Raw genomic sequence first — 26,110 nt, 5'->3', positions numbered from 1 at the left:
GCTGTCAACAGATAATTCAAAACCGCCGCCGCCCGACTTCCGGATACACCGTGGTGACGTCAGCACGCCTTCCCTACACATGTTTCGTCAGAACGGACGTCTTCCTGGGGAAGCCATTCAAAATGATTGTGCATTCCTGTAACATGGTAAAATGCACCTTTTCCTCGTATTGGTGCAATGCATCAGTGTGGATGATCCATGTAATTAGGTAGGTAATGTAAGAGTTTAGTTGTCGATTTGACAGAACTAATAAAATCAGATAGCTTTTCAGAATGTGGCTAAGCAGCCCTTTTAGTAGTTTAGGAGACGATCCTGCTGCCTTATGAATACCTGTTTTTCTTTTTTGGCGAATGGAAATTGGCGAATGGTGCTAAATTGTCATAACTGCGAGCTGTTTTTGCCACTCATGTGATAGAGGCCTCACTTTGAACTTTTGTCTTTATTACTTTTTCTCATCAGCAGTATATAGCAGTCTTTTGACTTCTTTCAGTGTCTGGTTAAAGATTGTAGGAGGAGTTTTCATCCTCCCCTAATTGTCCAATGGGGCTGCAGGGCCCCTGACCCTCTATCTGGACAGTGCTGATTGGCCCTGTGCTGATCACATGCACTCTCCTAAGAAAAAAAAACTCTCTAGCAATACACACCAAACTGAGCATGTGCAGAGTGCCCCCTAGGCTCTGTACTATCAGCAGATAGATTGGGGACTGTGGAAGAAGGGGAGGATCATAGAAGACAGGATCAAATAGCCTTTTTACACAATGTGGAGGATTAACAGCTTAGTGAGTATAACAAGCATGTTCTACTGCATATACAGACTGATTTTACTGTTGTGGGTTTAGTAAGCCTGGGGCGGCTTCAAAGTCACCCGACTCTGAAGCCGCCATGTGCAGCGCAACTTCAGCAGGGCTTGTATACGACTTCTCTAATTGAAGTCAATGCAAGTCACCCCCAAAGTAGTGCAGGAACCTTTTTCTAAGTCGGAGCGACTTGAGTTGCTCCAATTAGAACGGTTCCATTGCACTGAATGGAGTGCGACTTGTCAGGCGGCTATGTGTCTCCTGATAAGTTGCCCCAGTGTGAACCGGGACTAACACTTTCAGTGTTGATGTCTTTGTAAAGTCACTGGCTACATCGCTTGCTCAGGAACAATGGATCATAAAGTACTGACGCCAGAGACAGTTACATACAGTATCAGCAATGACATCCTCTGTATTTCTTCCTCTGTATGATTCCAACACAGCCCAAATACTAAAGTCAATCACAAAGGTAATGCAAAACTGCAGAAAAAACCCACACAAGTAATGTTTCTTAAGCTTTAAAAAAAAAAAATGCAACATAGAATCCATCCTGATTGCAACATAGAATCCATCCTGATTGCAACATAGAATTCATCCTGGTTTGCTACAATGACACTGCTCAGACTGTCACCACCAAGGAAGAGCTTTCCACCTGTTTATATCAGTTATTCTTGTGTTACAATATTTTGGCTATTTACTTACTATAGTGCCAGTATAAGACAGCTGTTACAACAGCTGCTACAAGCGCCTTGTGCTCATAGCTTACTGCTAAATACACATATAGTAGATGTAAACCCTAAATTACTGATATTTAGGCTGGGTATACACATACCAAATTTGGTACGTGTGTAGCCTGTCTGTTCAGCATAAGCCGGTCGAACAGTCCTGCTGTAAAATCAGCATTGGATCAGCAGCTGCAGCCAGGCCCGTCGCGTCAAGGCAGGCAAAACAAGCAATTGCTTGTGGCCCCGAGCTGGCCTGGGGCCCCAAGACCCAAGACACAGACTGACATTATCCCAAAAACCCAAAACACAAACGCCGCACACACACAGGCCGGCCTCACACACAGGCGGCCTGTGACAGGCCAGCGGGCGGGTGCACAGCGGAGGAGCGGCATGATGTCACGTGGCGCCGGCTCGCTAGGGGTAGAGTGCGCGGCGGCGGCGCGCATCTGCGCAGTGCGCACCAGCCCCGCCCCAGCCTAGGCGGCCTAAAGCGCGCGCGGGAGTGGCGCCACCCAACTTCGCCAGAGAGAGACACACCACGAGTCATCACATCCTCCTCACACACGTGGACCGGACCAGGCCAGCGACAGGTATGATCACACTGATCAGTCTGTCACTCCATTTTTTCGTGCAAGAATTGGACCAATTGGGAACAATACCTACTGTACCTGTTAACAGACAGCTGGATAGTCCCAAAGCATAAGAAAAAAGTCCCCCTGGTATCATCTAGGGCACATGGTGGGGGAACGGGAGGGGCGATAATATCTGGCAACTTGTTGTATAGGAGTCACTTAAGTTTAATGAAAAATATAAAGCTTAGCTGTATAAGATGATCAGAGATCTTAGTGGATACCAGTCTGCCTTGCCTTCTACTGCCCTAGATTTTTTCAAGCAGTATTTGCACTGTACTCATTTTTTATTTATATAAAGTGTGGGTGAACTTAAACTGTATGGCTATGCTGTGGTTCCTGTAGGCTTTGCGTGTGTGCAGGGGGGCCTCCATGTCCATTTTGCTTGGGGCCCCCAAATTCCTTCAAACGGCCCTGGCTGCAGCACCGCTGACCTGTGTATTCTGATGGGAGCAGGAGGGGGGTCCCTACTGTCAGAATACAAAAGCGCAGGGAGAGGTTCCATTGCTTGCATGGATGTAGGAATCTGTCAGTTTTTTTTTTTTCGTTAAACCTGCTGATGTATATAATGCTTTCCTTTCTTAAAGCAGTAGTATACTCCGCTTTTTAATTTTTACCTACAGGTAAGCCTATAATAAGTAATATAATAAGGCTTACCTGTAGGTAAAATTAATATCTCCTAAACCTGCACGGTTTAGGAGATATTCGCCCTGCATGCAGCCGCTGACACCAGCGGGGCATGCGATCCGAACCTTCAGAGCTCCTTGCCGACTCCTTGCCAGAAAGTGAACTCCCGCGCATGACGTCATCGCGGCTCCGGCCGCTCACAGCGCAGGAGCCGCTGAACCCAGAAGAGACACTGAGCGAAGATGTCGGCTGCCTCAGTGGTGTCCAGGCGACGGTGTCGGGACTTCGTTCTAAGGTAAGTATTTCATATTGAGCTAGTATGCGATGCATACTAGCTCATTAAGCCTTTGTACTGCAGGGTTTTTTTTTTTTTTTGAGGATACAACCGCTTTAAGCACTGTGTAAAAACAATCATCATACTGTTTAAAGAGGAATTTCAGCCCCACCTAATTTTTTTTAAAAATATCCTCCTACTATTGAGGTTGGGTTATCTTTAAAAAATATTCTCAAACTCCTGGGGAATCCAACATTGGTCTGCCGGGATCTGACGCTCTGTGCGGCACAGCAGAATCCAGCGCCGTCCTCTTTACTTCCTGGCCTTTTTGGAGGCCAGTGTTCTGCCGAGAATTCCAACTTGCCGAATTCCCCAACGACGTTACTTTAGGTGAGTGTGATTGGAGATTTCGACCATTTGATGTTTTCGCACAACACCGGCAGCATTTACACTCCGGTACATGCTATAATTACTGCAGATTGTTAGTCCGCCCGCTAGTTGTGGCCGCCTTGGAGGCAGCCATGTTTTTGGTTACTAGCAGGCGGACTAACAATCTGCAGTAATTATAGCATCTACCAGAGTGTAAAGGCTGCTGGTGTTGTGTGAAAACACCAAGTGGTCGAAATCTCCAGTTATTCCTGGTGTACACTCACCAGAAATAACCTTGTTAGAGTTCTCGGCAAGTTGGAGTTTTCGGCAGAACACCGGCTGTCTCTTCCCGCTTCAGCCACCCCCTTGATGACAGGTCACTAATTCTGCTCTCCTCTGGCTGCTGCATTGTAGATGATAAGGAAGAATGATGTGGTCATCGTTCCTGAAGCTTCCTGGGGATATGCAGGTCCCAATGACCAAGGAGTTTTCAGGATCGCTGGCTATGTCATTCTTTCCTAGGCAAGAATGGAGCCAGGAGAAGTAGGGGCAGACTGGAATGGAGACATGAGAGTCACCTTTGTAGACTGCACTGCAGGAGGGTAAATAAACACAGTATACCATTGTTTTTTATTTTATTTATTACAGGTACTTATATAGCACCTTCAATTTAAGCAGCGCTTTACATATACTGTATATTGTACATTCACATCAGTCTCTGCCCTCAAGGAGCTTACAATCTAAAGTCCCTAACTCACATTCACACATACACATACTAGGGCCAATTTAGACAGGAGCCATTTAACCTACCAGCATGTCTTTGGAAAGTGGAAGGAAACCAGAGTACCCGGAGAAAACCCATGTAGGCACAGGGAGAACATGCAAACTCCAGGCAGCAGTGGCGGCCGGTCTATAGGGGGCGCAGGGGCGCCACCCCCCCCCCAATCTCTGTGGCCAATAAAAAAAAGGAAAAAATAAATAAAATTTTCAGCCCCCTAGGGGCGCCGGACTAACTGGTGGCTATGGGGGGTGGGGTTTGCACCCCACGTTCTTGCAGCAGAGCCACCGATTGGCGGCCTTCTGGGGGTCATCGGGGCGCAGAGCAATGCGCCCCGACACTCCCCACTTTCAGGATGTCCTGGCTGTGATTGGTCCAGTCTCCAGCCTGGACCAATCATAGCAGACATCCCGGGTGACGTTGAGTGGGGGGCAGTGCGTGCGTTAGTCACGCACCGTCCCGACGTCACCTTCCCGCCCGCCGTCAGAGAAGAGGCAGCGGGCGGCGCATGGAGGAAGAAGACGCCCGGTCGGAGGACACCAGTCCGACCGAGTCGCGGCGCCATGAAGGAGGAAGAAGTCGACTCCCGAGCAGCACAGTCGCCAGGGAGTCGGGACGGTGACAGGTGGCGCGCATGCAGGTCGAGATGAGGACTCAGAGGGAGAAGACGTCCGATCGAGTCCCGAGCAGCACGCCAGGCGCGGTGATGGCAGTGGCACCAGAGGTAAGTGAAGTTTCGGGGGGGGGGCACGCATTGATGGGGACATGCTGGTCAGGTCACTGTGCATTGAATGGGGACATGCTGGACACTGTGCATTAATGGGGGACATGCTGGTGGTCACTGTGCATTGATCGGGGACATGCTGGTCAGGTCACTGTGCATTGAATAGGGACATGCTGGACACTGTGCATTGATGGGGGACATGCTGGTGGTCACTGTGCATTTAATGGGGGACATGCTGGACACTGTGCATTGATGGGGGACATGCTGGACACTGTGCATTGAATGGGGACATGCTGGACACTGTGCATTGATGGGGGACATGCTGGTCAGGTCACTGTGCATTGAATGGGGACATGCTGGACACTGTGCATTGATGGGGGACATGCTGGTGGTCACTGTACATTGATGGGGGACATGCTGGACACTGTGCATTGATGGGGGACATGCTGGACACTGTGCAATGCCTATTACATTTTTCTGTTTGCGCCCCCCCCCCCCAAAAAAAATTTTGAGCACCAGCCGCCACTGCCAGGCAGGTAGTGCCCAGAAGTGATAACCACTTGCAGCCTCTCCACTTCCTGTCTATATGCACTCCACCTATGTCCACATGGTATTCCTCATAGCAGGTTTTCTGATGGTGACAATAGTGGACTATGCCTGAATAATGTTTGTTGAAATTGCAGAAGCCCATATGACTGGATGACAACACAGGAGCACAACTGAGAGATGGGGCAGAGAGTTGTCACCCTGTATTAGGAAGTGCCTGAACAAGGACCTTCTTGGCAGGATCACCACCTGGTATTATTTTAAAATGAAAGCTGCAGATTTAAATTGATTTTTGTTAGTCTTCATGCCAAAGTTGACATTTACCTATGTGAATTTGAGTTATAGTGTTAGTGGGGTGCTCATGCAGCTGGCAGAAGGTTTGAATAGTCACCTGTAGGTGCCCAATTTACCCTGCTCGTGTTAGCCTTCTAGGGTAATTACATACATAGTTACATAGTAGGTAAGGTTGAATAAAGACAATAATCCATCCAGTTCAACCTATGTAGGTGTACTTGTGTCATTGTCTATAGTAATTTCCAATATCCCTGTATGTTTTGATCTTTAGGATGCACGTCCAAGAGTCTTTTAAAAACATCAATACTCCCTGCTGACACCACCAATTGTGGAAGAGAGTTCCACATCCTTATCGCCCTGACAGTGAAAACCCCCCTGCGCAACTTCAGGTTAAACCGCTTCTCCTCCAACCTTATTGTGTGGCCATGTGTCCTCTTACACTCCCTGAGACCGAATCGATTTTTTCCTAAGCTGGTATCACCATTATTTGTAAATTGCTATCATGTCCCCTCTCAAATGTCTCTTCTCCAGTGAGAATAAATTTAGTGCTTGTAGTCGTCCTCTAATCCCCTTATTCATTTTTGGGCAGCTGATTGCGGGCAGCGAGAAAGGACGCTTTTGTGTGCTTGTGATCCAAACGGACTGCTTTATCTGTTGTATTGGATCTATCCTCTCCGTGGGGACTATATAGCCCCAATGTTACTTACAACAAGAGGCAGTTTGCATTCTCTGATCTAGTTTAAGGTCAACCTATCTATATATGGAAAAGCTTTCGTTGCAGTCCTTCCAAAAATCCTTAACTTCACAATTTCCTATACCTCCCTTTTTGGGAAACTGCTCATCAATCAGTTTGTGATCACACACTGACTTTTTGCACTGTTTTTAAATGTCTTTTTTTGATGGATTTCATCTTGAATTATCTCACCTGGTGAGAATTTTTTTTTCTAGGCAACAAAATTATCTCACCAAAGACAGAAGTGGTGTAAATTCATCTGTTTCGGATCCTGAAGAAGCCCTCACATTTGGGTGAAACGCGTCTATCCAGTTCCAGAAATACCCACATTTGATGTTAATGTTTTTGTTCAGTGAGATTTATAAACCGGTCATGAATTTACTGTTCGAGATGCTGTCCTATTTAGCCCCCGTTCACATTAGGTCGCTCCGACTTCGGGGGCGACCTGTGAAGTCACGTGCAGCGCGACTTCGGCGTGACTTGCATGGACTTCATAACATGAATGTCTATGCAAGTCGCCTCCAGGTCGCCCCGAAGTAGTACAGGACCCTTTTTCTAAGTCAGAGCGACTTGTGCCGCTCCTATTAGAAGGGCTTCTGTACTACACTATGGGAGCGACGGTGCACGACTTGCTGACCAAGTCGCCTGACAAGTCGTACCAGTGTGAATGGACACTTAAAGCTTTTGATATCAATAAAATGTACTATTTTTTAACATTGTCTATTTATGCCTGGTACTCTCAAATCCCTCTGTTTCTACCTCTGTTTCTCCTGAGGGAGTAAGAGGGGAATTTTTTTCCTATTCTTATCCCTTAGGGCTCTTTCACACAGAGCGGACCGCATTGCGATCCGCTCCGGCACTTTTTTTTTTTCACGGAGCAGATGACATTTGTGTCATCCGCTCCGTATGTCCGCATATCATCCCATCCATTTGCAGATGATATACGGACATAATGTAAGTCTATGGGCATTGCGGATGTCAGCGGATGACACCGCTGACATCCGATTTTGCTTCCTTTCCGTTTTTTTAACGGAGGAAAAATAGGGTTCTGTTCCGTTCCAAAAAACGGAACAGAACTGAAAGGAAGAAAATCGGATGTCAGCGGATGGTATTCTGCTGACATCCGCAATGCCATTGACTTACATTATGTCCGTAAATCATCCGCAAAAAAATAGGATGATTTGCGGACATACGGAGCGCCCCGTGTGAAAGGGCCCTTAGGCTCCTTTCACACTATCCGTCCGTCGGACGGATTCCGTTTTTCTCAGCGGGGGATCGAGCCGCCGATCCCCGCTGAGCAGGAGGATGACAGCTGTGTCTCCGCGCTGTGTGCGGAGACACAGCTGTCAGTTCCCCATGCATCTCTATGGGGGAAATCGGATGGGAACGGACCGTCGGTCCGTTCTCATCCGATCCGATCTGCTGGACGGATGGAAAATAGGGTTTTCATCCGTCCAGATTTGACGGATCGGATCGGATGTCAGCGGACATGTCTCCGCTGACATCCGATCCCCCATAGAGATGCATGGGGGGACCGTTCAGATCCGCCAAAAAAACGGACAGGCGGATCTGAACGGTCCGCCTGTTTGAAAGGGGCCTTATTCATTTTATTGCCCTAATTAGCACACCAGGTTTACTTTAGCCTTCTAGTATGACCCAAAAGTGCCAACAACTTGGCACCCTGGAGGCCTCATTCCCTTGTATATTGGCAGGTGAAAACATATTATTGTGGAGGTGAAAACATTTTGTTTTTCCTAGCAATGTTAGTTTGGTGACAAGTGACAGTACATACACGCTTAAAATGGTCATTTTTATCTTAATAAAATAAATAATAGTCACACAAGGCTAGGACATCCTGCAGATGGTTTATATTATCCTATAGCGGACGTGTGTTTAACACCAATATGCACATCCCATCCAAGCAACCCTACTGAGCCTTCCAGCTGTACAATGTATACAACACCCTCTGCAGAGGAATGTATGATACAACAGCTCATGTCTTATCTCTCAGAGTTAAATAATCTCTATCTCTCTCCTTTGCTAAGTATCCCCTGCCAACATAATGTTTTTGTATGCTGGTTAAGCATGGAGGAGAAATCCAGGCTTTGAGGTTATGTCATAGGGGTGACAGCTGCTCCAGTTCTGCTGGAATTTACACAATCCAGCCAACATTCCAACCCCCCTTCCCCCCAGCTCCCTATTATCTTCCCAAATGTACTGGAATTGTTACAGAAAGAACAGCGCATTTCACCACTTTACACATTTGCTCAAAGAGGAGACACTATTGTCAAAGCTGACAATAACAAACAACGTTGTCACCTCTTAGAAGGACGGAAGGGACTATTGACGGCTGTATTGTGGTAATAGGAATTCCTGTAGCTGCCAATTAGTGTATGGTATAATCCCCAAAAAGTAAAGATCAGCTTTTCTGATAGGGATGTTTGGTGCTTTGTACTGTATCACATGTATTTTCTATCATTGCTTGGGCTTAAAGGATTAGTTCACTTTTAATGACATTTGCCAAAAAACTAAATTCGAACTTCGTTAGTGCATTTAAAGCGTAACTCCACTTTTGTTGAGAAAAAAACATTCCCCTCTGGGTGATCTCTGTACATTGCAGGGATTTTAACAAACTTTAGGCTCCATTCACACCTGGGCGTTTTTGAGCATTTTTCAGCTCCAAAAACGCTAAAAAAAAAAAAACGTTCCAAAACACCCAACAAGTAAAACCCCATTCATTTAAAGGCCCCTGTTCACATCTGAGCGTTTTGCAAAACGCCTGTAGCTGAAAAAAAATAAATTAGCTTCTTTTTGGGCTGATTACCAGCGTTTTTGATAGATGTCAATGCCTGCCTCCAAAAACGCCTGGAAAAAAAGCCTGAAAATCGCGGTAAAAATCGTGGTTAAAAAAACGCGCAGAAACGCTACGCTCAAGTGTGAATGCAGCCTTATTGCAAATTCCTACCTTTTGGGTATTCTGAAGAAATCCCTGTTTGTTCCTCTGTGCTGCTTGGGTCAAATGGGAGTGGTTTCATAATTATCTATCAGCTGTCGCAGCTGCAGGACTCTAATGAGGAAAGCTGCTGGGCCTGCATCCCTTTAGACGTGTTCCTATTGGGAGTATTTCCCCCAAAAATGACATTTTTGTTGCAGGGAATGCCAGAAATCTGACTTGTATCTTAGTGCAGACGTCTGGGAAAATTGGAGAGCCAATCACACAAGCAAGAAATTATGTGTATGGGGTGTGGCCAGTATACATTCTGTGTACAGAAAAGCTCCAGGCGGCCATATTGCATTGCATTTTCAGAACAACAGCTGCAGACTGAAAAGGAAAGGTCATTTTTAATAAGATTCAATTACAATATGATTTGTGTCACAATTGTATACGCCATATTGTTTTTTCTTTATTTGCTGATTTTTTTCTACACAAAAGTGGAGTTATCCTTTAAGTGCTTGTAAAATTATTTGTTTTTAAATAATAAACATGTCATACTTACTTGCTCTGTGTAATGGTTTTAAACAGAGCAACCCCGATCCTCCTCTTCTCGGGTCCCCCGCCGGAGCTCTTGGCTCCTCCCCTTCTCCATGTGCCACCTTCCTATACTGGCACACGTGTGGGCTCAATTCCAAGCCACAGTCTGTGTGTCCATTGAGATACAAAGCGAGGTTTGGGTCCAGGGGGAGGGGGGGAGAGAGAGAGATGCCCTCAGCCACAGTGCTGAGAGCGGGCTCAGGTAAGTATTCGGGGAGGCTGAGGAGGAGCGGACAATAGAAGGTTTATTTGCCTTAATGCGGAGAACCTTCAGCCCTTACAACCTCTTGAATATGCTGTCCTTCATTTTGTAAGAGAATACCTACTATCCAAGTTGCTTATTCCATTGCCCTCTTCTTCCTGTGCATGATGGATATACCGAGTGCTAGAATTGTGACACCAGCATCTCACAAACTAGAATTCGCATGCAAAGTCCACTCTTTCACTCTCGCAGATTGTGGAGCTGTGAGAGAGTGAGAGTGTAATTTAGAAAAATTGCATCCTCTCTGTGTGTGCGATGCATTAATATTTTAATTATTATTATTACACAGGAATTATATGATGCCAACATTTTGCATAGCCCTTTAAAATATAGAGAATAGTACATTTACACTACAATTAAATACAAGAAGGATAGGAGGACCCTGCTCATGAGAGCTTGCAATCTAATAGGGAGGGAAGAGTCGTACAACAGGAAATAACTGTAGGGGATTAGATGATGGAGAAAGTAAAATTTCAGTTTTTAAGTGGAAACAGTATAGGCTTCTATGAAGAGTTTTCATAGATGACCTAACGGTGGACAGAGTAGGAGACAAGTTGGGGTAGGGAGATGGGAGGATGGAAGAGGCTATGGAGAAACCTTAGGCAGGCCATAGACGGTGTGAATTTCTTTCAGGAAATTCACATGATTCCACCATCAACACAGACAGGGGAATCCCTCCACCGCTGGGAGAAGACAGTGATTATCACTAGCCTAGCGGCTATAGCAGCTGCTAGCGATAATCGCAAGAGAATTGGGCAGGCTGGTTGTACCAAAGTTGACTGATTGATCAACTTGGTACATTCAGCCTGCCCAATAACGATTTGAACCGTGTATGGCCGGCCTTGGTGGCGAGCATGAAGGAGGTGAGGGCACTCGAGAGTAGGCAGTGGCGTCACTAGGGGGGGGCCAGAGGGGGCCATGGCCCCACCAAAATTAGTCTGTGCCCCCCCATGTGCCCCCCCAATTTATGTGCACAACAAAAGTCATGGATTCTCATTCTGCGTCTCTGTGCAGATTGATGGGAAGCCAGGCAGCTGCAAGGAGAGAGAGTAGAGCTGTCAAAATGTAGCTCTGATGTCGGGGATGGGCGGAACTGATATGCGGACCCGCCCCCTTTGTCAGACAGCCCATGCACAGAGACAAACAGCGGAGGTTACATTGCTGGGGAGGAAGGAGACGGGGAGGGACTGATTGTAACTACTGTATGTGGACACAGCAGTGTATAATTCAGGTTTATTATACATGCTGTGGGTACACATACAGTAGTTATAATCAGTCCCACCCCCTGTCACCTTCCTCCCCAGCCAGCAGGGATGGGAGGAGAGGTGGGCAGTGAAGACACCTTGGACGCAGTGGCGTACCAAGGGGCGGGCCGGGTGCCACGCACTAGGGGGTGTCAGCCGGTGTCTTGCCCAGCGTGTTCTGACAGATCCTATGTGCAGTGGCAACTCCTTCAGTCTGCTGCTGCTGGCAGGCATCGGCGCTCGGCGGGAAGAAGGGGGCGGGGCCTCGGCGGGAAGAAGGGGCGGAGCCTCGGCGGGAAGAAGGGGGCGGAGCCTCGGCGGGAAGAAGGGGGCGGAGCCTCGGCGGGAAGAAGGGATGCAGCCTCGGCGGGACGGAGCCTCGGCTGGGAGAAGGTGAGTGCCCAAGTTTAAAGTGAATAGGGAGGTAATTGGCGCTGCCAGATGTAATTACACAGTAAGTAAAGTGTAGGTGTCAGTATAGGTGTCAGTGTGGGGGTGTCAGTGTAGGAGGGGTCAGTGTAGGTGTCAGTGTGGGGGTGTCAGTTTAGGTGTGGTCAGTGTAGGTGTCAGTGTGGGGGTGACAGTGTAGAGGGGTCAGAGTACGTGTCAGTGTGGGGGTGTCAGTGTAGGAGGGGTCAGCGTAGGTGTCAGTGTGGGGGTGTCAGTGTAGGAGGGGTCAGTGTAGGAGGGGTCAGCGTAGGTGTCAGTGTAGGAGGGGTCAGTGTAGGAGGGGTCAGCGTAGGTGTCAGTGTAGGAGGGGTCAGCGTAGGTGTCAGTGTGGCGGGGGTCAGTGTGGAGGGATCAGTGTGGGGGTGTCAGTGTAGGGGGGGTCAGTGTAGGTGTCAGTCAAGGGGGGTCAATGTAGGGGGGGTCAGTGTAGGGGGGTCAGTGTAGGTGTCAGTGTAGTAGTTAGTGTATGGGGGTCAGTGTAGGTGTCAGTGTAGGGGGGTCAGTGTAGGAGGGGGGTCAGTGTAGGTGTCAATGAAGGGGGGTCAGTGTAGGTGTCAATGAAGGGGTCAGTGTAGGTGTCAATGAAGGGGGGTCAGTGTAGGTGTCAGTGAAGGGGGGTCAGTGTAGGTGTCAGTGAAGGGGGGTCAGTGTAGGTGTCAATGAAGGGGGGTCAGTGTAGGTGTCAGTGAAGGGGTCAGTGTAGGTGTCAGTGAAGGGGTCAGTGTAGGTGTCAATGAAGGGGGGTCAGTTTAGGTGTCAGTGAAGGGGTCAGTGTAGGTGTCAATGAAGGGGGTCAGTGTAGGTGTCAATGAAGGGGGGTCAGTGTAGGTGTCAATGAAGGGGGGTCAGTGTAGGTGTCAGTGAAGGGGTCAGTGTAGGTGTCAGTGAAGGGGTCAGTGTAGGTGTCAATGAAGGGGGGTCAGTTTAGGTGTCAGTGAAGGGGTCAGTGTAGGTGTCAATGAAGGGGGTCAGTGTAGGTGTCAATGAAGGGGGGTCAGTGTAGGTGTCAATGAAGGGGGGTCAGTGTAGGTGTCAGTGAAGGGGTCAGTGTAGGTGTCAGTGAAGGGGTCAGTGTAGGTGTCAGTGAAGGGGTCAGTGTAGGTGTCAATGAAGGGGGGTCAGTTTAGGTGTCAGTGAAGGGGTCAGTGTAGGTGTCAATGAAGGGGGTCAGTGTAGGTGTCAGTGTAGGGTAGGGAGGTTAGTGTAGGAAAGGTCAGTGTAGGAGGGTTAGTGTAGGAGGGGTCAGTGTAGGTGTCAGTGAAGGGGGGTCAGTGTAGGTGTCAATGTGGGGGGGAGGGGTCAGTGTAGGTGTCAGTGAAGGGGTCAGTGTAGGGGGGTCAGTGTAGGTGTCACTGTGGTGGGGGTCAGTGAAGGTGTCAATGCAGGGGGGTCAGTGTAGGGGGGTCATTTTAGGAGTCAATGTGTAGGGGGGGGGGATCAGTGTAGGGGGTCAGTGTAAGTGTTAGTGTAGGGGGGGTCAGTGTAGAGGTCAGTGAAGGTGTCGGTGCAGGGGTCAGTGTAGGTGTCAGTGAAGGGATCAGTGTAGGGGGGTCAGTGTAGTTGTCAGTGAATTGGGTTCAGATCCCCATAGACAGGTCCCATCCTTCTACTTATTTCTTTTCCTACCTTTTTATCAAGCACCTTTTTTTGCTTTTATGGGTCAAACTGGGAGGAGTATGCGCTTCATTGGTGTACCACCCCATGTCTGACTTCCCTCTCCTCTCCTCTCGACCCCCTGTTCTCCTCTCCTCTTCTCTCCTCCTGACCCCCTGTTCTACTCTTCTCTCCTCCTGACCCCCTGTTCTCCTCTTCTCTCCTCCTGACCCCCTGTTCTCCTCTTCTCTCCTCCTGACCCCCTGTTCTCCTCTTCTCTCCTCCTGACTCCCTGTGCTCCTCTTCTCTCCTCCTGACCCCCTGTTCTCCTCTTCTCTCCTCCTGACTCCCTGTGCTCCTCTTCTCTCCTCCTGACCCCCTGTTCTCCTCTCCTCTTCTCTCCTCCTGACCCCCTGTTCTCCTCTTCTCTCCTCCTGACCCCCTGTTCTCCTCTTCTCTCCTCCTGACTCCCTGTGCTACTCTTCTCTCCTCCTGACCCCCTGTTCTCCTCTTCTCTCCTCCTGACCCCCTGTTCTCCTCTTCTCTCCTCCTGACCCCCTGTTCTCCTCTTCTCTCCTCTCCTCTCCTGACCCCCTGTACCATGCTCCACAGCACCCCATGTCTGACCTTTGACTGAGGGGGGGGGGGCATTGGGTGGAGTATGGGCGGTACTTTTTAAATGTGGGAGGAGCTTGGGCGGGACTTTAAAATGTGGGAGTGGTTATCAAATTTACCTTCGGGCTGAAGCCCCTGGTCTTTTTCCCACCTAGCAACGCCCCTGCTAGCAACACAACAGACAGGCCGGCGGGTGTATGTGTGTATATATATATATATATATATATATATATATATATATATAAAAATTGCGTTTTATAGTTGGCCCCCCTACTTTTGATCCCGTCCCCCCATGTGCCCCCCCTAAATATAAAAGCTGGAGACGCCACTGAGAGTAGGAGGTCTTGGGCGGAGCGTAGTGGATGGTTTGGATGATATTTGGAGACAAGGTAGGTGATGTAGCTGGGGACAGAGTTGTAAATAGCTTTATATGATGATATTAGTGTTTTGAATTTTATTTGTTTGGTGATCAGAAGCCAGTGGAGGGATTGGTAGAGAGGGGTGGGAGACAATGATTGGTTGGGAAGGTAAATGAGTTTGGTAGCAGAATTCATGATAGACTGAAGCGGGGATAGCCTGTGTAGAGGTTGACCTATGAGGAGAAAGTTGCAATAGTGAAGGCAAGAGATGACAAGTAAATAAATGATTAGCTTGGTAATTTCATTGGATAGGAAGGGGTGTTTCTTTGGAAATGGTACGGAGGTAAAGTCTGCAGGATTTGGACAGTGATTGGATCTAGGGCTGAAAGTAGAGGTCAATGTCCAGGATTATGATGAAACTTATCATGAGGGAGGAACTGATAATTGTGTTCTTGATCTTGATGGAAAAGTTGGGAAAGAGGGCAGGGGGGATATTATAGGCTTAAAGGAGTTGTAAATTTTTAGGCTCCTGCTGCTGTCAATCAAATCCAGTGACACGGGACCTGGGGGGCGGAGTCCCGTTGTCTGTGTCAATAGACGCAACAGCGGAAATCGTGAGCATGCCTGCACGGGCACTACCATGGAAAGTGGCTCTCCGTGGGGGCACCTGATGAAGAGGAGGAGCCTGGAGCGATGCTAGGGCACCCCAGAAGAGAAGGATTGGGGCTGCTCTATGCAAATCCCTTGCACAGAGCAGGTAAGTATAACATGTTTGTTATTTTGGAGAAAAAAAAAAATGAACATTTATAATCACTTTAATTTTATAAAGATTTAGTGTGAAGAAGTGTTGTGACAGCCATCACTTGTTACTTTCCAGGTTGGAGGACCCCTAGCCTTTCCAGGTTAGATGACACCTAGCCTTTCCAGGTTAGATGACACCTAGCCTTTCCAGGTTGGATGACACCTAGCCTTTCCAGGTTGGATGACACCTAGCCTTTCCAGGTTGGATGACACCTAGCCTTTCCAGGTTGGATGACACCAAGCCTTTCCAGGTTGGAGGACACCTAGCCTTTCCAGGTTGGAGGACACCTAGCCTTTCCAGGTTGGATTACACCTAGCCTTTCCAGGTTGGATGACACCTAGCCTTTCCTGGTTGGATGACACCTAGCCTTTCCAGGTTGGATGACACCTAGCCTTTCCAGGTTGGATGACACCTAGCCTTTCCAGGTTGGATGACACCTAGCCTTTCCAGGTTGGATGACACCTAACCTTTCCAGGTTGGAGGACACCTAGCCTTTCCAGGTTGGATGACACCTAGCCTTTCCAGGTTTGAGGACACCTAGCCTTTCCAGGTTGGAGGACACCTATCCTTTCCTGGTTGCATGACACCTAGCCTTTCCAGGTTGGATGACACCTAGCCTTTCCAGGTTGGATGACACCTAGCCTTTCCTGGTTGCATGACACCTAGCCTTTCCTGGTTGCATGACACCTAGCCTTTCCAGGTTGGATGACACCTAGCCTTTCCAAGTTGGATGACACCTAGCCTTTCCAGGTTGGATGACACCTAGCCTTTCCAGGTTGGATGACACCTAGCCTTTCCAGGTTGGATGACACCTAGCCTTTCCAGGTTGGATGACACCTAGCCTTTCCAGGTTGGACGACACCTAGCCTTTCCAGTTTGGATGTCACCTAGCCTTTCCAGGTTGGATGACACCTAGCCTTTCCAGTTTGGATGACACCTAGCCTTTCCAGGTTGGATGACACCTAGCCTTTCCAGGCTGGGTGACACCTAGCCTTTCCAGGCTGGGTGACACCTAGCCTTTCCAGGTTGGATGTCACCTAGCCTTTCCAGGTTGGATGACACCTAGCCTTTACAGGTTGGATGACACCTAGCCTTTACAGGTTGGATGACACCTAGCCTTTCCAGGTTGGATGACACCTAGCTTCTGTTAACCCAGAAGGTAGCAAGCAGTGGAGTCCACGATGGCTTGATGGCAATGGGAGGGGCCTTGACATCCCACCCCTTGCCATCAGGAGAATACGTCAGAGACCATTCAGCAACATTCAGAATCTGTTCACTGCCAGAGATGGAGGAGGACCCACAGGGGTTGATTTACTAAAACTGGAGAGTGCAAAATCAGGTGCAGCTGTTCATGGTAGCCAATCAGCTTCTAACTTCAGCTTGTTCAATTATTCTTTAACAAAACAAAAAAAACCTGGAAGCTGATTGGTTTCCATGCACAGCTGACAAAGCTTTTTTTCCACTCTCCAGCTTTAGTAAATCAACCCCATAATGTCATGTGACTGAGCTGAGGACACCTGGAAAAAAGGTATGTATAATACTTATAAAAGGGGTTGAGGGACAGTCCCTCATTAACCACTTTCTGACTGGACGGCCTATAGCAGATTTACTGCTAAAGGGTGGCCCTTCTGTGTACAAATACGTATATACTGTATACACGTGATCCTGCACTTCTGGGTAGGGGGCGCACCGCTTCTGCTGTGATTACTTACAGCAGAAGCCAATCAGCAGGTGCTGGCCAATGGATGTCTGCCGGCACACGCTGATCAGCGAGAAGAGGGACAGGATGGAGCTCTGCATATGTGAACAATGTAGTGCTCTGTCCTGTCAGTGGGGATTTTCTGGATTTTGTCTCCCTGCCAAGCAGGGAATAAAATCCAGCGCATCCCTTAGTAAATGCAGCACAGAAAGTACACAAAAACACTAGTTAGGCACTCATTTAACCCCTTCCCTGCCAATGTCATTAGTATAGTGACAGTGCATATTTTTAGCACTGATCACTGTATTATTAGTGTCACTGGTTACCAAAAAGTGTCAGTTTGTATCAGATTGTCTGATGCAGTATCACAGGTCCGCTATAAGTCGCTGATCACCGCCATTACTAACAAAATTGTCGGCCTTTTTTGTTTATAGCACAAAAAATTAAAAACCAGTGATGATCAAATACCACCAAAAGAAAGCTCTATTTGTGGGAATGACATACATTTCATTTATGTACAGCGTTGCATGACTGCGCGTATGTCAGTTAAAGTAATGCAGTGCCGTAAAGCAAAAAATAGCCTGGTCATGAAGGGGGGTAAATCTTTAAGATCCAAGTCCATTTTCCCTCTTTGCCGCACAGCCTTTCATATTTCTGGTTTGATATATACAGATATTCCGATTTTTGGCTTCAGAATTATCTATACCATTAAAGCAAAGGTTGATGGGATTCCAAACCATTTTACACAGAACTGTAAGAACACATAAATTCGGCCTAAATAAGGACATTTTCTTGTTGTATGGAAGTCATTCTCCTGGATTAGCAGCTGTGCTAGGGCGATGTGGGCCTCTTCCCTCTCCAAGGAATAAGCAGCTGTGTTATAGAACAGTGAACCTGTTGCTTGACACGCCTTGTACGTGAATGTCTGTATGAAGAGGGAACCAGCTTATTCACGCGGGAGAACGCAGGCGAATTATCGCTCCTTTTGGATTCTGCAGTGTAACTGTTCAGCAAATTTCAGGAAAGCATCAGTTGCCGCGTGCATTAACAAGTTGTGCAGCAAGCAGGACCATGCCATCTTTTTATGGCAGCAAAAATCATGCGTGTTGCCCTGCAGTTTCTGGAGCCTGCACCAGTAATATAAATCACAGATATTAAAGGAGCCTATTGATTAAATTTGGCTAAAGCCAGAAAAGTTTGTCTGTCTGGATTTACCCGGATCCATCGCACATCCACCACTTTTTTAAGTAACAACTGGCAAACGTGAAGCCAGCAAATGTTATTTATATATATTTTTTTCTATTTATTCTATTAAAGTAGAACTAAAGGCAAAACTTTTTTATTCATATTAGATAGAGCAAGGGAGGGTTATAACCACTGTCTAATTTTTTTTTTCGCCATCTGTGTCCCATAGCCAAACAGGAAGTGAGAGGAGATCCCTGCAAATTAAGGGAATCCCTTGGGGACCCCCAGGTCATGAGAACAAGTGTCCTCATTGGAGGATTTCCGCTTTTCTGGGGACAACCCAAATTCTGGGGTTTTCTTTTGCTTTTACTTTCATTGATAATGGTAAACAGGACAATTAAAGAGGGTTAATCTCCCTAACAGGGGGCACAGACAGCAATGTAAACTGACAAGTGTTCTAATCTAATGTCTAAACCGCTGGCAAAAAAGTGAGTACACCCCTAAGTGAAAATGTCCAAATTGGGCCCAAAGTGGCAATATTTTGTGTGGCCACCATTATTTTCCAGCACCGCCTTAAGCCTCTTGGGCATGGAGTTCACCAGACCTTCACAGGTTTCCACTGGAGTCCTCTTCCACTCCTCCATGACGAAATCACGGAGCTGGTGGATGTTAGAGCTCTTGCGCTCCTCCACCCTCTGTTTGAAGATGCCCCACAGATGCTCAATAGGGTTTAGGTCTGGAGACATGCTTGGTCAGTCCATCACCTTTACCCTCAGCTTCTTTAGCAAGGCAGTGGTCGTCTTGGAGGTGTGTTTGGGGTCGTTATCATATTGGAATACTGCCCTGTGGCCCAGTCACTGAAGGGAGGGATCATGCTCTGCTTCAGTATGTCACAGTACATGTTGGCATTCATGGTTCCCTCAATGAACTTTAGCTTCCCAGTGCCAGCAGCATTCATGCAGCCCCAGACCATGACACTCCCACCACCATGCTTGACTGAAGGCAAGACACACTTGTCTTTGTACTCCTCACCTGGTTGCCGCCACACACGCTTGACACCATCTGAACCAAATAAGTTTATCTTGATCTCATCAGACCACAGGACATGGTTCCAGTAATCCTCGTCCTTAGTCTGCTTGTTTTTAGAAAACTGTTTGCAGGCTTTCTTGTGCTTCAATCATCTTTATAAAAAGCTTCCTTCTGGGATGACAGCCATGCAGACCATCTTGATGCAGTGTGCGGCGTATGGTCTGAGCACTGACAGGCTGACCTCCCACCCCTTCAACCTCTGCATCAATGCTGGCAGCACTCATACATCTATTTCCCAAAGACAACCTCTGGATATGACGCTGAGCACGTCCACTCAACTTCTTTGGTCGGCCATGGCGAGGCCTGTTCTGAGTGGAACCTGTCCTGTTAAACCGCTGTATGGTCTTGGCCACCTTGCTGCACCTCAGTCTCAGGGTCTTGGCAATCTTGTTATAGCCTAGGCCATCTTTATGTAGAGCAACAACTCTTTTTTTTTTAGATCCTCAGAGAATTCTTTGCCATGATGTGCCATGTTGAACTTCCAGTGACCAGTATGAGTGAGACCGATAACACCAAATTTAACATATCTACTCCCCATTCACACCTGAGACCTTGTAACACTAAAGAATCACGTGACATCGGGGAGAGAAAATGGCTAACTGGGCCCAATTTGGACATTTTTACATTCTCACTTAGGGGTGTACTCACTTTTGTTGCCAGCAGTTTAGACATTAATGGCTGTGTGTTGAGTTATTTTGAGGGGACAGCAAATTTACACTGTTATACAAGCTGTACACTCACTACTTTACATTGTAGCAAAGTGTCATTTCTTCAGTGTTGTCACATGAAAAGATAGAATAAAATATTTACAAAAATGTGAGGGGTGTACTCACTTTTGTGAGATGCTGTACATAATGCTCTCCTCAAATGAATAAAGTCGGTGCAGCAGCTGTTGCACCTCCTGTGGTGCCGCTGTAGCCGGCACGCTTGTAGCATGTCTCTTTGTAAATGTCAGGATGAAGTGCGCTTATCTCTGGTATTTGGATGTGTGTCAGCTGCGAGCAGACAGTGTTCGGATTTGCAGTGTGAGAATGCCCCTATGATTCTTCAAGGCTCTACTGATGAATGAAATGAAGGAGCACGATATGGTGGTTGTCTTGTTTTGTCTGTTTTCCCAGAAACTCCAGCTTATCCCTGATGTTGTATTGTTTGCTGGCTTTGCTGACTGCAATCCATAGGAGCCAATGCTTATTCCAAAGGCCTGGTTGACAAATGCTCATAATTCCATTGATGGCCATATTGACGTGGACTCTGCTGCTCGACAGTCTTTATCACTAATAGCTTGGCACAGTTCATAGAGGGCATATATTCTTACAATGCTTTGCCAAGATATTTTTGCTGCTGTTACTGCCATATAAGCATACAATTTGCTGAGGATTACAGCAACAGTTAGAGCAGAACTCCAGCCAATAATAACACAATAAAAATAATTGGTTTGTTAAAGATAATATAGCAAACGTAGCTTTGGTGTAATATGCAGTTGTAATGCAGAGATTTCCTCTGCAATACTTTTTTCTACCATTAGATGTCCTCAGTCTGATGGCCAGCATCATTCAACCCACTTCCTCTGAGCCCAGGTTGTACTGGTGCAGAAGAGATGAGTATAACAGCAAGGGGTTACATTTACATTAGGGAGGGTTAATGTTAAAGCGACATTAAAACTTTGTTTTTTTTTTTTTGTTTTTGAAATTAAAGTAATAAACATGTCATACCTACCTGCTCTGTGTAATGGTTTGCACAGAGCAGCCCGATCCTCCTCTTCTGGGGTCCCCCCCCCCGCCAGCACTCCAGGCTCCTCCTATTCAGGAATTGCCAACATGGAAAGTTGCTTTTTAATGGGGGCACCCATGCATGCTCACTTATGAGCCACACTGCCTATGTCTATTGACACAGAGCGGCGGCTTAGCCTCGTTCCCCCCCCCCACTTGCTCGGCAAAGCATTGGATTGACAGCAGCAGGAGCCAGTGGAGGGAGGAGGGAGACAGTGGCGGGAGCCATTGCTCTTGTGCACATCGCTGGATCGGATTGGATTCAGGTAAGTATAAGGGCAGGTGGAGATTTGCAGCACAGAAGGTTTTTCATCCGAATGCATAGAATGCATTCAGGTGAAAAACCTTAAGGCTTTACAACCACTTTAATTTTACAGGTGCGAGTAGTTTTAGTGTTACTGGGAGGGTGAATTTTCGGGTTACAGGACTAAGTAGCATAAGGAGTAGTTACATTACAGTATGGGTTAATGTTGAGGATACAGTGTGGGTTACAGTGTTAATTTTGGCAGCAAATTTCAATTTAGTTTTAGTCTTAGTCTTAGGACTAAAATGGCATTTTAGTTTTAGTCCCATTTTAGTCTTCTGCGAGTGTTTTAGTTTTAGTCGTATTTAGTCGACTAAAACTCCAGTACATTTTAGTCGACTAAAACTCCAATACATTTTAGTCGACTAAAACTCATTTTAGTCATCTATAATCGAATGGGTGTGGTTCAATTGTAATTTGTAATGCATTATTTAAGCATTTCTCTACAATTTCCAAACTCATTATATACTACTGCTGGTCCTGGAGTGAAAAATCTAATATGTTATTATTTATGGTATTAAGCTTTGAGCATGCACCAGTGTTAATTTTGGCAGCAAATTTCGATTTAGTTTTAGTTATAGTCTTTTGACTAAAATGGCATTTTAGTTTTAGTTTTAGTCGTATTTTAGTCGACTAAAATTGTGTTAATTTAGTCGACGAAAACGTTTTAGTCGGTTTTAGTCGACAAAATTAACACTGGTGGGTTAGTGTAGGGATTGTGTTAGGTTACATGGAGGGTTAGTGTTAGTTTTCAAGGAGGACTAGAGTTGGTGTTACAAAGAAAGGTTAGTGTTGGGGTTACAGGACAGGTCAGTGTAAGGGATAGTGGCATTATAGGGAGGGTGAGTTTTGGGGTTACAGTACAGGTTAGTGTAAGGGATAGTGGCCTTATAGGGAGGGTGAGTTTTGGGGTTACAGGGCAGCTTAGTGTAAGGGGTAGTGTTAGGTTACAGGGAGGGTTTGTGTTGGAGTTACAGGAAGGGTCAGTGTAAGAAATAGTGTTAGGTTACAGGGAATATAAATGCTGGGGTAACAAGGAGGGTTAGTGTTGGGGTTAAAGAAAGGATTGGTGTTGGGTTTACAAGCAAGTTTAGTGTTGGTTACAGAGGGGGTTAATGTTGGGGGTTAAAGGGAGGATTAGTGTTGAGGTTGCAAGGAAGGTTGGTGTTGGGGTTACAGCTAATGTTCAGAAGGTTCAGTATGAAGATTCGTTTCAGTTAAATCAGTGGTCTCCAAACTGCTGTCCGAGGGCCAGATGCAGCCCTTTGCTAGCCTTTATCCGGCCCTTGGAACACTATTCCCCCTACTGATTTGAGGCACTATTCCAAACACAGACACCCAACAGTGGGGCATAATTCCCCAAACTGACACAAATGATGGGGCATTATTCCTCCCACTGATAGCAGTGATGAGGCAATATTCTCTCACTGATACCAATGATGGGGCACTATTCCTCCCAGCAATACCAACGATGGGGCACTATTCCTCCCACTGACACCAATGATGGGGCACTATTCTTCCCAGTAATCCCAATGATGGGGCACTATTCCTCCCACTGACACCAATGATGGGGCACTATTCTTCCCAGTAATCCCAATGATGGGGCACTATTCCTCCCACTGACACCAATGATAGGGCACTATTCTTCCCAGTAATACCAATGATGGGACACTATTCTTCCCTGTAATACCAATGATGGGACACTATTGCTCCCAGTGACCCCAATGATAGGGCACTATTCTTCACAGTAATACCGATGATGGGGCACTGTTCTTCCCAGTAATACCAATGATGGGGCACTATTCCTCCTCCGACTGACCCCAGGCACTATGCAACTGAACACCACAATTTAGGCATTGTTTATTCAGTTTTTTTTTTTGGGGGGGGGGGGGGGTTGCTATTTAAACAGAGCAGGTAGCCCATTTGGGGTCATTTGAGAAAGAGAAGGGTCCCTAAAAATGCATCCTGTGACCCTAGGCTCCAGGTGGACATTACCATCCATTGGCCATTCACACCGGGAACGAGGAAGCTGCGGCACTACACGCGCTTACAGGGCTGTCAGAGCCATTTCCCCATTATTAGCCAGTGGCACTGAGATCTAGACTTTGTGCACGTAGCAGCACATCATCCATCCATCCAGCTGCACCCTTTTAGGACTGTGCCTTAATCACAGGCTTACACTCTCCTGTGGACTACCATATATACATGTGTGGTTTTTATACTTTGTGAATATGAATTTTTAACTTTTCTTTGTAAAAAAAAACCTTCTTGGAACTTACTACACCAGAGTGGTCGCTCTGTCTCTTCCCCTCTATTTGTTTTACAGATGGAGTCCCATCTCCGTTTTGACAGCAGCACCCCTAGGTCGTCAGTTAGTTTTGTCTACCTATAAGGGCTACCAGCTTTTGGTTTGTAACAATTGTCTTTATTCATGGATTATTTTTTAACAACATCATTCAGTGGTTGAGCGATGATAGTCTAGCACCATTACTGGCGTTGGGGAATAATAATCATTTTTCGTTGTTTACTCTCACTGATGCTGGGTTTGGGACATTTTCTACCCCCACTGGCCCCCAATGGCTGATTTTGCCGCGATTTGCATTATCTCCCCAAAAAAGCATAAAAAAACACAAATTGCGGGAAAATTGCAGCAAAATCACGGTAAAGGAACATGGAAAGCACAGCAAAAAGCAGAAATGCTCAAAAGCAATATGCATAGAGCCTAAGGCTCCATTCACACCTGGGCATATCAGTTTCAGGCATTTTTTTGGGTGCTTTTTCAGGCGTTTTTTTTTTCCGGGTTTTTTGCAGGCCTTTGGAGGCAGGCATTCACACCAGTGCATTTTTTCATGCTTGTTGCAAAAACGCAAGAAATTTTTTTAACATGGGTTCCTATGGAACACGTTCACATCAATGCATTTTTGTAGTTCTGCATTTTTTGAAAGGGTCAGGTACTTTTTTAAACACAAAACGGTGCTTTTTTTGCTTTTTTGATTGAATAGACTTCAATGGAGAAGCTGCAGAAAACATGCAGTGCGTTTTTACAGCGATTTTGCAGCGATTTGCGTTTTTAAATCTGCCCAACAACAAATTTTTAAAAACAAAAAATACGCAAATCGTGGGGAAATGGCAGCAAAATTGCAGTAAAAAAACGTGGAAAGCACAGCAAAAAGCACTACAGAAATGCTCAAAAGCAACATGCATAGAGCCTAAGGCTCCATTCACACCTGAGCCAATTGTTTTCAGGCGTTTTTTCCAGGTGTTTTTTGAGTGTTTTTCGGGCGTTTTTTTCATACCTTTGGAAGCAGGCATTGACATCTGACCAAATACCCTTGTAATCTGCCAAAAAAGAAGCTCATGTACTTTTTTGAGCTTCAGGCGACAAAATGCTCATATGTGAACAGGGGCCATTGAAATTAATGGGATTTTGCTTGTTGGCGGTTTTGAAACTTCAGAGATGAGCGTTTTACGAGCTGAAAAATGCTTAGGTGTGAACAGGGCCTAAAAGTCTGAAGGACAGTAAACTGTTCCTTTGTCTGGAAAGTTTGGAGACCCCTGGTTTAAATGATAGTGTGATGGTCAAAGGAAGGTTTAGGGTGCATTTACATTAAGCCAATTCAGGAAAAAATGTTTAATGCACACGTGTTACCAACCATTGTGATAAGGCGACCCGTTAATTTGGCCAATGAACTACAGCAGCTCAAAAATTAGGCTTGTACCACTTTAACACAGTGTACTGCAACATAATTCACTGCAGTGCACTGCTTTAGTGTATTGGGGTGCCCTAACTGCTTGCTGACCGCCCACTACAGATATACTGCGGCAGGCTGGCTTGATTGCACAAATCACTGTACCCATACGTCGCTCCTCGGAAGCGAGCATGGGGGGCACTCACACCGCGATTCATGAGAGGGGAAGCCAATCTGCAGAGCCGGCAGCCGCGATTGCCGCCGGGCACTTGCGATCACTCCCCAGAAAGACAGAATGCCGGTCTGCCCTTGTAAACATAGCAGACCGTTGTTCTGTCAGTTATTATCAGAGGGCTTCTGTGTTCCTCCTATTAAGGATCACAGGTCCCTGTGTTGATCCAATAAGCCCATCCCCTTCACAGTTATAAAACACCCCCTAGGCTCACATTTAACCCTTTGATTGCCCTGGTTTAACCCCTTCCCTGCCAGTGTCATTATTACAGTAACAGTGCATATTAGCACTGATTACTGTAGTAATGTCACTGGTCCCCCCAAAAGTGTCAAAAATGTCAGCTAGGGGTCCGATCTGTCCGCTGCAATGTCGCAGTCCCGCTAATAATTGCAGATCGCCGTCATTACTAGTAAAAATAAGTAAATAAAAATGACATAAATCTTTCCCCTAGTTTGTAGACATATCTTTTGCGCAAACCAATCAATATACACTTATTGGGATTTTTTTTTTTTTTTTTTAGCAAAAATATGTAGAAGAATACAAATTGGCCTAAAATGATGAAAAAAATTTGATTTTTAAATGTATTTTTTTTTTTTTTTTGGGGAATGTTATATAGCAGAAAGTGAAAAATATATATATATATTTTTTTTTTCAGAATTGTCGTTCTTTTTTTGTTTATAGCGCAAAAAATAAAAATTGCACAGGTGATCAAATACCACCAAAAGAAAGCTCTGTTTGTGGGAAAGAAAGGACATCAATTTTATTTGGGTACAGCTGTCACTGGTCCCCC

Source organism: Pelophylax lessonae (genome assembly GCF_965119305.1).
Source record: "Pelophylax lessonae genome assembly, chromosome: 13".
Taxonomy (NCBI): Eukaryota; Metazoa; Chordata; class Amphibia; order Anura; family Ranidae; genus Pelophylax; species Pelophylax lessonae.
Note: the sequence above shows the minus strand (reverse complement) of the source record.